Genomic DNA, 13,337 nt, shown 5'->3' on the forward strand with positions numbered 1-13,337 from the left:
ACAGTTAAAAGGACATTTTAAAAAAATCCTGTGGGGTCTGGGTTGAAAGCCTGGGTGAAGTCTGCCATCTGACTCCCAAGAACAGGGAGGCTTGGCCAACATGAGCGGCTTGGTTTCCCTCCACAGACTCCTCATACGTGTTACCAAACACTTCCAGCTCACAGATCTGACCTCCTTATTCCTGGTCACACAAACTTTCCATAGGGTGCCATAGGGAGAGTTGTACTACTTGCCTACAGCGCTCCCTGACTTGCTGGCTATGCTCCAGCCATTTCTGAAGCTGGGGGCAGCCTTAAGGGATGGTTTATCCCTTGATGGCTATTACTTTGGTTCTCAGAGCTGGTGTAGCCACAGCAAAATGGTTCTTCTGTATTACCATGAATCCCTGCCCAGAGCTGTGCCCATGCTCATCACAAACAGAACTTTAAAAACAATGGAAAACCATAGCCTGCAGAATATCCTCCTCTCTGCCCTGTTTGTGCTGCACAGAAATGGACCACAGGACACTTCTTTTCCTGCTGCCGCGTCTCTCCTTGCAAACAGCTGGACACATGCTCTGCTGTAGGGCAAGGGAGGAGGCAGCAGGGTGTGCTGCTCCTGGCGAGCCGTGCCTGCTGATCTCACTTCAGCTGCAAGCAGACGTGTGCTCTGGCAGCATCTGGGCATAGTGGATGAGAGCACTAGCCAAGTTCATGGGAGAGGATAGCAGAGGGGGAGAGCTGGGTTAGAAACATGCATCCAGAGCCTTGCAGGGATATCTGTGCTGGATTATGGAAAGCTGAGACAGGAAACAGATCCACAGCATGTTTAAGGTTTTTAGCTAGCTCCCTTTAGCATGTCATCAATATATAGATGTATGTGTGTGTGTGTGTGTGTGCGTGCATTTCTGAGACCCCTTTATACATATTTCCAGATCCCATCTGATACAAAGGTTCTCAGGATTGAAGGGAATCAGACCTACCACCAACCACATTTGAAATTAAGAGCTGTTATAATGAAGTTGCCTGATGCTGTGTTTAAGAACCTTGCCCATGTTTCTGCTGTATGGTTTTCTGTGGGCAGTCCAAAATAAAGCATAAAGGCTGTCTCTGTCTCCAGAGGATATCCAGTTTGTGTGTTAGGCACAAAAGAACAGACAGACAGGGCCAGAAGACCACACACAACAAGGAGACAACATTGATTAGCATGGCAAACATTGTTGTGTTATCCCCGCAGCTTAGCTTGGGAGGCATCTCAGCAAAAGGGAGTGCTTGGGAGGGCTGAGAACAATGTGGTAGTTATGCAGATGTTAATCATTGCAGACAGGACAAATGTTCTCATCTGACTAGCCTCAGTCTTAATAATCCTTAGAAATCCTGATGCAGTGAAGTTTGCAGGGGTCCTGAGAGGCTGCTATGGCTCCCAAGGTACTCCATGAGGTTAGGGCACGAGCAGGCTCTGAGAGGTTCAAAAGGGAAGCTAGGCAATTTATATTTAGCTTTACAAAGAGATGGGAGCACACAGAGGAAGGTGAAAAGAAGGTTAGACTAGTCTCAGTGACAGTAACATGTGTGTCCTTTCAAGAAGGCTAGCAAAGGAGCTCGCTTTTCCACAAGCCTCTGTGGTGTCTATGATGAGGTTTCCCATAGCACTTGCTGAAAAGGGCATTGCAGCAGAACACCCTCAGTCTTTTCCAGTATCAGCAGCAAAGCAGGATTATGTGAAGACAGCCATTTATAAAAGGCACCTCTTTTACCTGCTGGCCTTTAACCCTAGCAGGGACACTTTTAGGTGAGAAAAACAGGCACCAAAAGGTTAGAGAGGGAAAAGCCTCTGATGTTGAACTGGGACAATCCATCTGTCCATGGCTACATTTAACTCATGTGGTGAGTCTATGTTCCAGTTTCCTCATATCATGCCCAAGGCCCTCAAGAATGATTTTTCTCCAGGTGGACTGTTTCATTAAGATTCAGAAGCAGGCTTGTATTTGGCATTTTCCTTGGTTCCTTACTTTATAGACTGTATTTTCAGGGGCTGGACCTCCCAGCTCTGTCGCCTTCTCTAATTCAAATCATGTTTATACTTTGGCTGTAAAATACACTTCCAGTAAGGAATTTGAAGAATGCCTTTTCATCTGGGAAATGGATTTATTTTGCCAGTTTGCATCTATGCAATCTTAACTTTCAAGACTTTTAGAAATGGGAGAAATCATTCTTCTTTTGATTATATAGATAGCAATGCTATCTCAGGAGTTTCTTCAGTATTCACGTTTGACGGTCTTGGCTTCCAAAGGAGCCTAAGGGAATTGGATGCTCCAACTCCCACCTTCTTACCATACCACAAATTCTCCCAGAGTGAAAGAAATATTATATGGTTGTAGACTTAATTTGGATAGTGTCTGACCCACTGTAGACAGTGTTCAGATATGAGGAAACACAATCACAAATTTAATTTCTTAATATATTTTTTTCTCTTTTCTAGGACTGAAAACCAATCATATTTATTGCTTACAAACTGAGGAATTTCTCCTGCTCTTAGATCCAGTAGTTTCCCTAGTGCTAAACTACAAGTGTCACTTATCTCTCCATATTCTTTATTCCAAAGCCTAATAAATTATTGTAGTCTTAACCATACCTTCTCAAACTATCAGAGTTGCAAGATGTGCTGTGGATTTAAGCCACTGTTTTGCAAGGTGCTTGAGACAAGTCACGAGGTGGAGAAGACTGAGGTACCATGATGCTGCCTGTCCTGCCACTGTCTCCTGTTAGATTGCTTTAACTACCCTGCTTGGCTGATGACATTCTCTCTTTCTCCCAGCAAAGATATATTAACTGCATTGGTTGTCAGCTAGCCCAGGGTCCTTCTTGGAAATGATGTCTATTGCACAGTGCAATGCAGCTCTGTCTTGCTTTGATTTTAATGAAATTCACTTTAATGCTGGTCAGAAGTCTTTGCTTTTCTTTAGTACTTTTTAATTAAGTGATAACTCTCTGGACTTTGAACTAACACATTTTCCTTGTGATTAATTACATTTCATCAGATTTAGTCTCCTTTTTTTCTGTGAGGAAAAGCATTAAAATAAAAAATCAAGGAAGTTAGGCAAATACAATTTTGATTCCCCATCTTTCATGTGATACAATTGGATGTTAAAGGAAGTAATTCCTTGGTAACTGTGGTGCTGACGGCTTTTAAATCCCCTCATCTACTTTTATATTTCATTCTCAGTTCTTTCTGTGCAGACCTCCTTGGTTTTCAGCTGCTTCACTACTGAAAAAGGCACCACTCAGTTTGAAGACAGGTACTGCTTGGCCTAGTACGAGAGATAGGAAAACCTCAGCTGTACTTACAAGTGTAGATTGCCAAGAAAGAGTCCACTTGGTGAAAATTGGTATTATTGCCTGGCAGGAAAAAGAAGTTACACTATCAGATGAGTGTGGAAGATAGCTTCCCATAGTATCTTAATTCATTATCAGTAGTCTGTTGAGACTAGAGAGTGTGAAAATGTTCCCCATCATGTTGACATGAAAGTTCACACTGTGAATTTCCTGCAGGTGGTTCAAGGAAAGAAGTTCGGTGCACACTATCTCCTCTGTACCTGGCACTTCCAGGGAAAGCACCGTGATTCAGATCACTGACATTAGGTGCCTAAGGCAGATGATAGACATACCCCACTTAGTAAGAGATAATGTCTACCTCCAAAATGCTCCAAAACCAGCAGGGCAGGAAGTGGCTAAGGAAAAAAAGCCAGCAACCCAGAACTGAAGTGATGTGGGCCAGGCCAAACAAGAGGCGGTGAGAGGGGCAGAGATACAAAGTTGGTACCCACTGGACAAATAAGGGTTTTATTCAAGCATCACAGCAAACATTTGGTAAGTGATATATGAGTCCTGACGACATGCAGTTTACCCTAAATTACCTTTCAGTTGTCCTGGTCAGATTACACTGTTAACTCCCATTATGGTTTTTGCAGACAACTCCAGATGTATCCTGCTACCATCTGTGTTTACAGATTCTTCTCAGGAAGAACAATTGTATTTGAATAGGTTGTTCAGACCCAGTTTAATGAGGAACACCACCAAAAAAAACTTACACGAATTTCAGAGGCATGCACAGAGAGTTTAGAAAAGCTTGTTTCAAAGTGAGGATGATGTCAGCTCAAAGTCCAGTACTGTATGACAGGCCAAAATTTGCGTGACTTCTGTAGCCAAATTCTTGGTTATTATCAGGAGCTTATAGCATTTTCTGCAGAAGTGAGGGATGTTGACTTTGGAGGTCTTGCCATTTGCTCTGTACATCTGCCAAAAGCAGGCATTTTCTGGTGTTTCCTATCTACACTGAAGTCTGCTGCACCAAATCAGAGTGTAGAGTTCAAGGCAAGAGGAAATGTATGCTCATGTAATATGAATGCTAGCGTAAACAGGCCTTGTGAGTTCACTCAGCAGTTCCTGTATCACATCTGCATCTTATAATGAAATGAAAAAATTACTATTAAAACCGTAACATGCTGTCATGTCATTTGTCATCCCTGTTCCTCCAGTGGCTAACTGCTTCCCTTTAAGAACTTGTAACTTATATCTAACACAAGTTTTTTCAGTTTACAAAGTTTGGAGTAGGTCAGGTGCAACAGATTAAGAAGCCCTCACATAGCAGAAATCCCGGAGATGCTAACAAATTTTAACTGAAACACTTCTTCACTTTTTCTTACTCTATCTTAATAATTTGAGCTATTTCCAGTGTTGCTCTTGTACAAGAAAATGTTGTATGAGTGCGTAGCAGATTTTCTTTTCCTCTAGTCAATAGAGCCTCTTCTCAGTAGATAAAAATCTAACTGGAAAATGAAAGTCATCATCCTTTTAAAGCTCAAAAACTCATCGTGCACAGAAATCCTTGTTGACTTCATAGTAAGCCTAGCCATATTCAGAGCATGCCAGTTTCTCACATTGAAATTGCACTCCAGATAGTGGTCAAGAGAGGACGCTATTTGCAGCCTCCAGTTAAAACAAACAGGGGATAGTGGGTTCACATGGGCAGAAGCAAGGAATTTTTAGCTGTGAGCATCTTAGAGCTATCATCTAATACCAAGATTTAAAGTGACAAGTAGTAACAATAATGATGATATTATTCTCTGCTTGTAGGGCCAATTATTGCCTCTAATTCATAATGTTCTAGTTACAGGTGAGGCAGCTTTTCCATTACAAGCTTCTTCTCTGTGTCTGTGTCACTCGAGGCTGACACTCTCATAGTAGCTGTCAGTCCAGTCATAAGAGGATTTTATGATTAATGAGATTCACTTTTTGCTGTTTCCGAGGTGCTTCAAATCTCACAGACATAGTTTACCAGAAGGAAAAGTGGGACAGTTAAGGCTTCTGATAGCAAGTTCTACTGATGCTCAGCTGTACCCAGGTGATTTTTTGACACAATGACCTGGGTTTTTGGTACAGCAGCAAAACATTAGTGTCTTCTCTGATTTGCAGCCCTGCCCACACATTTCTCTGAAAGTAAGCCTGGTTGAAATGCAAAGGGAAACTGCTATGGTTTTTGCCTTGCACTGAAGGGAAGGTTATGGAATTGGATACTCTGATAGCTTTTGATCCCTCAGGTTATTTTTTTAAGCAATTTTGGACAATGTTAGCTTTGGTTTTGCAGTTTCCTTATTTGTTATTATTTGTGCTACAGTAGCTGTCAGGGTCTCTAAGTGATACCAGGGACGTGTGGTGCTTTGTACGTACATAATGCAGGGATTTTGAAGGTGTGGAGCAAAGCAGGAATGCTTAAGCAGACAAGGATGCTCTAGGCTGGAAAAGAGTTGACTAGCGGGAATAGGACAGAGGTCTGCCCTGAGAGGAATGGAGAAAGTAAATAAGGAAATTACTGTTTCTCATAGCAAAAGAAATAGGGGACCCCAAATGAGACCAAAAAATAGCATGTTCAAAACAAAAGAAAGACATAGCTTTTCACATAATATGTAGGTGAGCCTGGGGCCTCCTTGCTCCAAAATGTTATGGGGCTGATTTTGCATGGATTCAAAAGGAGACAGGACAAATTCATGGAAGAGAACTTGTCCTGTCCCACCTGGAGGGTGGTTAATATATAGAAAAATGCTTGTGGCTTACGGAGTTTCCAGAGCCACAAAACTGTTAATGTCTGTGATAATATTCTGTGGTAGTATTGTTGCAGGTCTGTCCTGACCTTGCATGCATTCTTAGGTATCTGGTTTTGTGTGTTGCTGTGATTCAGCACTAAATGGGCCTTTGGTGTGACCCACTGTGACTATTCTTATATGCTTTATATTACAGTCTTTGAATTGTTTTCTTCAAGAAAGAGACATGAGAACTGGGGGGGAAACCTGTATGGAAGTGGTTGTTGCTCTCAACATAAGTCTGGCAGCATTCAGAGCATGTCAGCTTCTCACAGCAGAATTACAGAATACCTAAACAAATTAAATGGGGAGGGCAATCTTTGGACATGTCTGTTTCATAATGGGAAAAAAAATCTCTTGGTGAATCTCAGCTTCCCCTGAATTGCTGAGCCAGTCTCCATGCTGGTTCAAGAAAGCCCTATGGACTTAGTAAGTTATTGATATCTATATTGTCATGGCTAAGGCTGTCATTGATCTGCAGATTTCTGTGTCACCAGCAATTTAGATGGCCAAGCCTTAATTCAAGGATGGTACTGAGTCTGATGATCCCAAGCTGTCTGCTGACAGTGTTTGGAAAAATTTTGAGGTGGATGAAGACCTGGTATTCTCCACTAGCTCTGAAAAGTCCAGAGCCTGTGCATTAAATACAATGGTGACATTGTGAAGTCCAGGAAATAATCCACACAAAAACTGCAAATTCCAGTGTGCTTATATCCATGTGATAAAGCATAGTTCTGTAGGTTTTATACAGAATGTGTGCCAGCAATGGAAAGGGAAGGAAGATCCATAGATGCATTGACAGATATTCTCTATATTCTCTGTATTCCAGAAGCTAAAGTTTTTTGCTATTTGTAGTGTTTTCTCACTGTATCAAATATTTCTTCTACTAAGAAACTGAGTGTAACGCTATATTGGTAAGTGGATTGGAAGCTGTTTGCCTCTGAGGAGTCAGGGATCTGCAAAGGGCTCCTCTGGGATTCACTGACAACGCTTTTTGGAAATGCTAAAATAGACTGGTACTCTAGCAAAGGGTTAAGCTGAGGTTTAGGAGGAATTGATGATCAAATATGTATGATCACTTTCTCCTGCACCCAAAAACTGGATGTGAGCCAAAGTGAAAGCTGGGAGAGAGAACATATTTCAAAGAAGGATTTTGCTAAATGCAGAGACTGTCTTATCTGTACTCACCTTTGGAGTCTCAGTCCATTAATCCATCCCTATCCAAAAAAGCACTTCATGAGCTCTTCACTGAGAACATACACAGACCCCATTGCCAGCAACATCTGCTCACACACTCTGTTGAATAAGGAAACTTGGAATCATGTATTCAAATTTTTGCTTGAGAGTTTGGGCGAATCAGCTTGCAAAGTCATGTTAGCATGTTACAGAAAAGAGCCAGAATCTGCAATTAGCCAAGGGAGAAAGAAAGATTTTCAGTAAAATTCCTTTCCCTTAGGCAGGCAGATCCCAGCTGCCTTATCCTGGCAATCTTTGACGGACAGGAGTGCAGAATGATTGTCTACTTATATAAACATATTTTCAGGAGGGGTAGGAGTAAGTTTTCTGAATTATGCTAACTCCTGAAAATCTCTTCCACTAAGCTTTGTCTCATAACAGCTCTCCCTTCTTGGATTTTCACTTCTTTGCTATATTTCAGTGTTTATCTTTAAGTCCCCAGAAATTTGGCATCCAGATGCTTAAGCCTCAAACAAGGATCACAGACCTACAGACTACAAAGCTCTAATTTGTATTATTCAGTTTTGTGTTGTAACGTCGCCTAACTGTCAAGGACTCAACTTTTATTTTGCTTTGTGTGTTATTAAGCTTACTAGAGGGAAGAGAAAGGGAAAGAAAAGGGAAGTGGTTTTCTGAAGAACAGGGAAGTGGTTTTCTGAAGAACTTAGCTTACATTTAGAAACCTCAGGGACACGGTCTGATTTTCGAGGTTATGTATTAACAACATATTTTCTTTTCTAGGTATTGCTTTCCATAAAAACCCTTGTGGTTTTCTGGTCACTTTAAACTTTTTTATGCCTACACTGGTGCTTAAAGGGAAGGTCCCACCCTCTCCCCACCCTAGCATTCCAGTTCCTGCTCCTCTGCTTGTACTGGCATAAATGTTCGTGCAACTGAACAGTCAGCCAGGTCTAAGAACAGACCAGCTGAAAAATATCCTTGAAAAAATACTTAAAACTGTCCGACTCCGGTAGTAAAATTGCATGTATTCTTCAGCTAGCACAAGGAAAGCATAACTGAACTGCAACGGGCTACAGCGTGAGATGGGGCTACCTCTCTTAGTGTCGATAAGGATTTCCATGGTGTTGAAGTGACTATGTAACAACCTTTGGAGCAGGGGCTACTGTGAAGAAGCATCACAAATGTTATTTAACAAGTTAAATAAAGTGCTTGAGATGCTCTTTTCCTGCTCCCTCCTTCAGCACATGCAAGATTTTTTGGGGCAGTAGGAACCCTTGCCAGGCCTGATTTCAGCTATCAGTCTTGTTCCTTTTGCAGACACTGCAAGTACCAGTTGAGCTCATACACTTCATCCCTGCAGCAGCAGATAGCACCTATGTCTTCATCCTGCATTTGCAGGGTGAGTCTTCTGTCTGTGATAGTACCTTTTCCTAGTGCTTCCAAGGGAATAGTTGATCTGGTGAATTAAAAGTGCCCTGCCTCTCCTTATCTTGCTCCAAAGAGATCTGTAGTTGTCAGGAGAGCCTGCACCATTAATGGGGGGGTCTAGCAGTTTGTTATGTTGTAACCACAGCATTCAGACCTTCAGATTATTGCAGGGAATTGGCATAACCGCCCAAGAGATTTGCTGTCTTGCTCTTGTTATTCCTGGAGAAAAGCATTCATACATGGACTGACACTGAAACTGGGCCAAACTCTGTTCTTGTTCCCATAGTTATTCCCATGGGACTTGACTGTTTCCTTGGCAATACATATGCTGTGCAGGCTAAGACGCTCACATCAGGGCCTTCTTTCATACTTTCAGAGCTGAGGTGGACCAAAGGACCAGGTTGCATTCTTGAACCCCGTTCTCTGGCTCCAGACAGCTCCTGGCACACAGGGAGGAGAAGAGGAGGGTAAGACGGAGCATCCTGCTGTCCATGCCAATGCATGCAGACTCAAACAGCAGGAATGAGATGACTGACAAACTCAGTGTACTTAGAAGCTGTAATGCTTTTTATTTTCTGGAACATGAAATGGAGCTATTTTGTATTCCCCGACAAGTTTTAAATCTCTTTTGGTAATCACCAGAAAGATGTGTCCTTTAGCTCTATTAACAGAGTGATGGGTTTTACTAACAGATGAACAAGTGGGATTCTTTTCATGATTGTTGTTCACCAAGACACACAACTGCCTTGCAAAAATAGGTGCAGTGCCCAGCACTGTCCACAGGGAGGGGAACAAATCCTAGCTCCTAGCACGAACTGGGATTTTTGCAGAGAGAAGGCAGCTCATCCACACCAGAACAGAGCAAAAAAGGATCTGATTACGCCTACCAAACAGACCAAATGTCCTGGCCAAGACTGCAGGGTGAATTTACATTTTGTTTAGAGGCAATTTTATCAATCAGTCTGAACCTGAAGCAAAAGGAAGATATCTCCTACAAAGAGTATTGAAGGTGAAAGCGTGGTCACTTAACCTGTTCTGGTATTTCTTGTCATAATAGGTGATCTCTTGACAGAGACATACTTCCTGAGCACACCCAAGTGTCTACACTAAGTTTCTCCATCATGTAGTTACTTCATGATGGACAAAGATAGTGCAGAAGCACTAACGCACAACTGCCTGTGTTCTCCAAACAGTAGAGCCATGTGAGCATGGGACCATGCCGAAACTGGCATGGCTAGACCTCTGCCTGGGGTACCTTTGTACTGTGCTCCATTCATGGGCTAAAGATCCCCAGCATAGGCCTACGCTGCCTTTAAGGGATTAGAGCAAAAGCACCAAAGAAAGTTTGCCCTGTAATCATGTCAAGTCCAGTTCAAGGGCAGTGAACCTGCATGTTCATTCTTGACCATGGCATCGAGTCTGTTTACAGCACATTTTTATAAAGACTGGTGTGATTGCACCTCCTGGCCACTTTTTTGATTGTCCAAAACCTGATAATCTTTTTAGACTGTTTTAAGTTCAGACCTGTCTGTCTTTCAAAATGGCAACACTTCCACGCTTGTCATTAAAGCCTGTGGCACAAGGTAATAGTAATGTAGGTAGGAAGCAGGCTGGTGAGAAATGACTCTCCTGTATCTCATCCTGGTTGCCACAGGGGCAGGCAAGACACTGTAGCTTTGCAGGGTGTTTGTGTGCTCCTGCTGTCTTCCTTGGTCCTGTATACTTAGAGGCCCTCAGCTATAGCTTCATGCCAGCCTCCTTCTCCTCCTGCCCAGACATGCATCAACAGTGGTTGCTTTATTTAAAACCATGTGCTTAGCATGTGAGAGATTGCCTTCTGGCCCAGGCTGAAACTATGAATACAACAGGTCACAGCTCCACAGCTTGGTGGCTTTGGCAGATTTTGGATGAGGCTTCTGATTTATGCCAAGGGCAGGCAAGCTAAGGTTGCTGCTTCTCGCAGTGGGGTCTCCTGTCTTGCCTGTGAGGCCAGTCAGAGACAAGTTGGAACACACAGGAATGCTCAGTCTCACCTGTGCAGCGCTTATGCACGCCTGAAACAAGGTAAAGGCATCACAAATCAGCATCACAAATCAGCTCTAGCCTGGGAAGTACAGGAGAGGTTGATCCACACCTGGGGAATCAGGTGAAGCTGGTGGTTCTCTGCCTTTACTACTCAATGCCATGAGCATTGTATTTTTTCCTTACCCTTTGGCTTAGAAGATCATTTATCATGTGTAAGGTATGGCTTGTGCAGAAGGGAGTCTGATTTCTTTACTTGCTGGATGTGACACCATTGTGGGGGCTATTATTACAGTCATATGTGAGCTCTGAAATCCCTTTTGTTTTGTGAGTCAGTACAAACAAATGAAGTGAAGTCTGTTTTGCTGATGCTGTGTGTTTCTCTTTAAACCCCTGATGTTGTTGTGCTGCAGACATCACATTACAGCTTTGCAGCCAGTTGCCTCACTCTAGTAATAGATAGACTCTTTCATCCTTTGAAATGATTTCATCCTTTTTTACAGACTGTTGATTGCCATGAAAAGATAAAATATGGGGCTCCAAGGTTTTCTGATGCTGCTTGATGCTGGCTGAGAAGATCAATACTGTTTAGTACAAAGTTAAATAGTTTTATATTTTAATTTTGAACTAAGATTGGAAAGGGGATCTGCTGATCAAACTCCAGACCACTAAAAGCTATGGCTCTAGTTATCTCCAGGTGGCAAATCACTCTGTTCTCAGAGAAGTGGGATGAATACCTCCCTTGCACTGACATCCTGCCATCTTGTCTGAGATGATGAGTTCAGAGAGAGCCTTGACTCTTAGTTTAGTCTGGATGCCTAATTTTTATACGTTTGAAGTTAGGTAACATGAATCCCAGCCACAGTGCTCAGGATGTTGGCCAATATGACCTCAGTCTAGCATAAAGCAACTTCTCCCAAGAATGTTACTGAACCAACAGTGGCAGTGGAGGAATCTAATTTAGAGCATGTAAACTGATTATACTCACCTTTGAAGCTCTTACGTCATTCTCACTATAGCACTGCAAAATTCCACGAGAAGGCCTATTTCAAGAATGATAAAGGCCAGATTCTAGCTTAAAAAAAAAAAAAGGGCCTGCATTGTTGCTAGTTAGAAGCATTAAAAAACTTTAGTAGAATTCAAAACAAAAGTGGGAAAATGTTCTGATGTTGATGGCCACTGTAGCAAAATAATGAAACTTTTCTCTGAAGACTCTTTTTACATCTTGAGTGGGAAAAGCATCAGCTGAAAACATTACCTCCAAAATCAACCTGTTTTGTCGAGATGAAGTAGATCCCTAGCATATGCTGTGAAACTGTGGTGGGAGTTTTCCTAGAGCATATTTTGCTCAGCTTTCACATGAAAGTGTGACTTTTCTTCATGATCTTCCCCTAATACAAGAAGAGTGATACTTGTTCAGATTTGTTTAGATCATACTTGTTTTCCCGGGTTTCTTTTAGAGGAGTTTTGGTTTTGAGCAGGAGACACTTCTAGGACATAACGACGTGTGTGACTGATAATGCAACTGATGAAGCATGGGGCGGTAGGCAAAACCCAAATGACTTCTGGCTGGTCTGTTGTGCAGAGTTTAAACTGGGGAGGGTGCTCATGACACTGCAAACACCTGGAGCTCTTTGTAAGTAAACATGTGTGATTCAGGCACAAGCTGGTACAGCCTGAGATTGGAGTGAAGAAGTCACTTGCTTCAGGGATAGATAGGATTGAAAGTAATAACAAGCTATGCTCTCCTGAAAGCACATAGGAGAGGAAGAATAATACTGTTTTTTTTTCACGCAGGTAGCAATTCAGAGAATGAAGACTGTAATTCTGCTTCTTTGCAACCTGAGAACCTTTTCTCTGCGAGTAAGTACATTCAGTCCCACTTCTTGTTTGGCAGGGTTTATGTGCTAACTTAGCTGAAGTGTCAAAGAAAAACTTGAGATTAACTGTATTTTCATTTCTGCTTTTTACATGTCCCCAAGACTGAGGTGCAAATCCTGGAGTATTGTCCCAGAGGCAGTGATTGGATCCCCAGTAGTGTGCAGATTTAAAAACAGTACCTGAGTGATCTAGACCTAGGCACAGATATCGTGCTTTAGGTAGAAAGTAATTTTGTGATTTCATAACATGTTAGAGAGTTAGTAAATGGGGAATGGTGTGCTGAAATGAACATAGCTGAGCGCTGTGCTGTGGATACATATTCTTCACTCTCTCATTAGTAAAAGGCATGGCTAGGCAGCTGTGCTGCCCAGTGTTCCATGCTGTCTTGTGAGTAAAACTCATTTAGTACAATTTCTGGTACAATTTCTTAGACTGGTAGTACAAGACAAGACTTCAGGGATCATCTAGGTGCTGTCTCAGTAAGACAACCGTGTGCAAGATGGTACTTTTGAGGGTGATCTTGAATACATGAACATAGACCTGTACTTCTACTGTTAGCCAAGTCTTGTTCTTGAATGACAGAAAATGTTTAGCTAATCTGCTTGTTGGAAGACCTAACTAGTCAGCTGCAGGCTAGTAGACTTAAATCAAGCCATATTCTGGTACACACAGATTTGTTTCTATCCATGGG

The sequence above is a fragment of the Mycteria americana genome, chromosome Z (genome assembly GCF_035582795.1).
Source record: "Mycteria americana isolate JAX WOST 10 ecotype Jacksonville Zoo and Gardens chromosome Z, USCA_MyAme_1.0, whole genome shotgun sequence".
NCBI classification, from domain to species: domain Eukaryota; kingdom Metazoa; phylum Chordata; class Aves; order Ciconiiformes; family Ciconiidae; genus Mycteria; species Mycteria americana.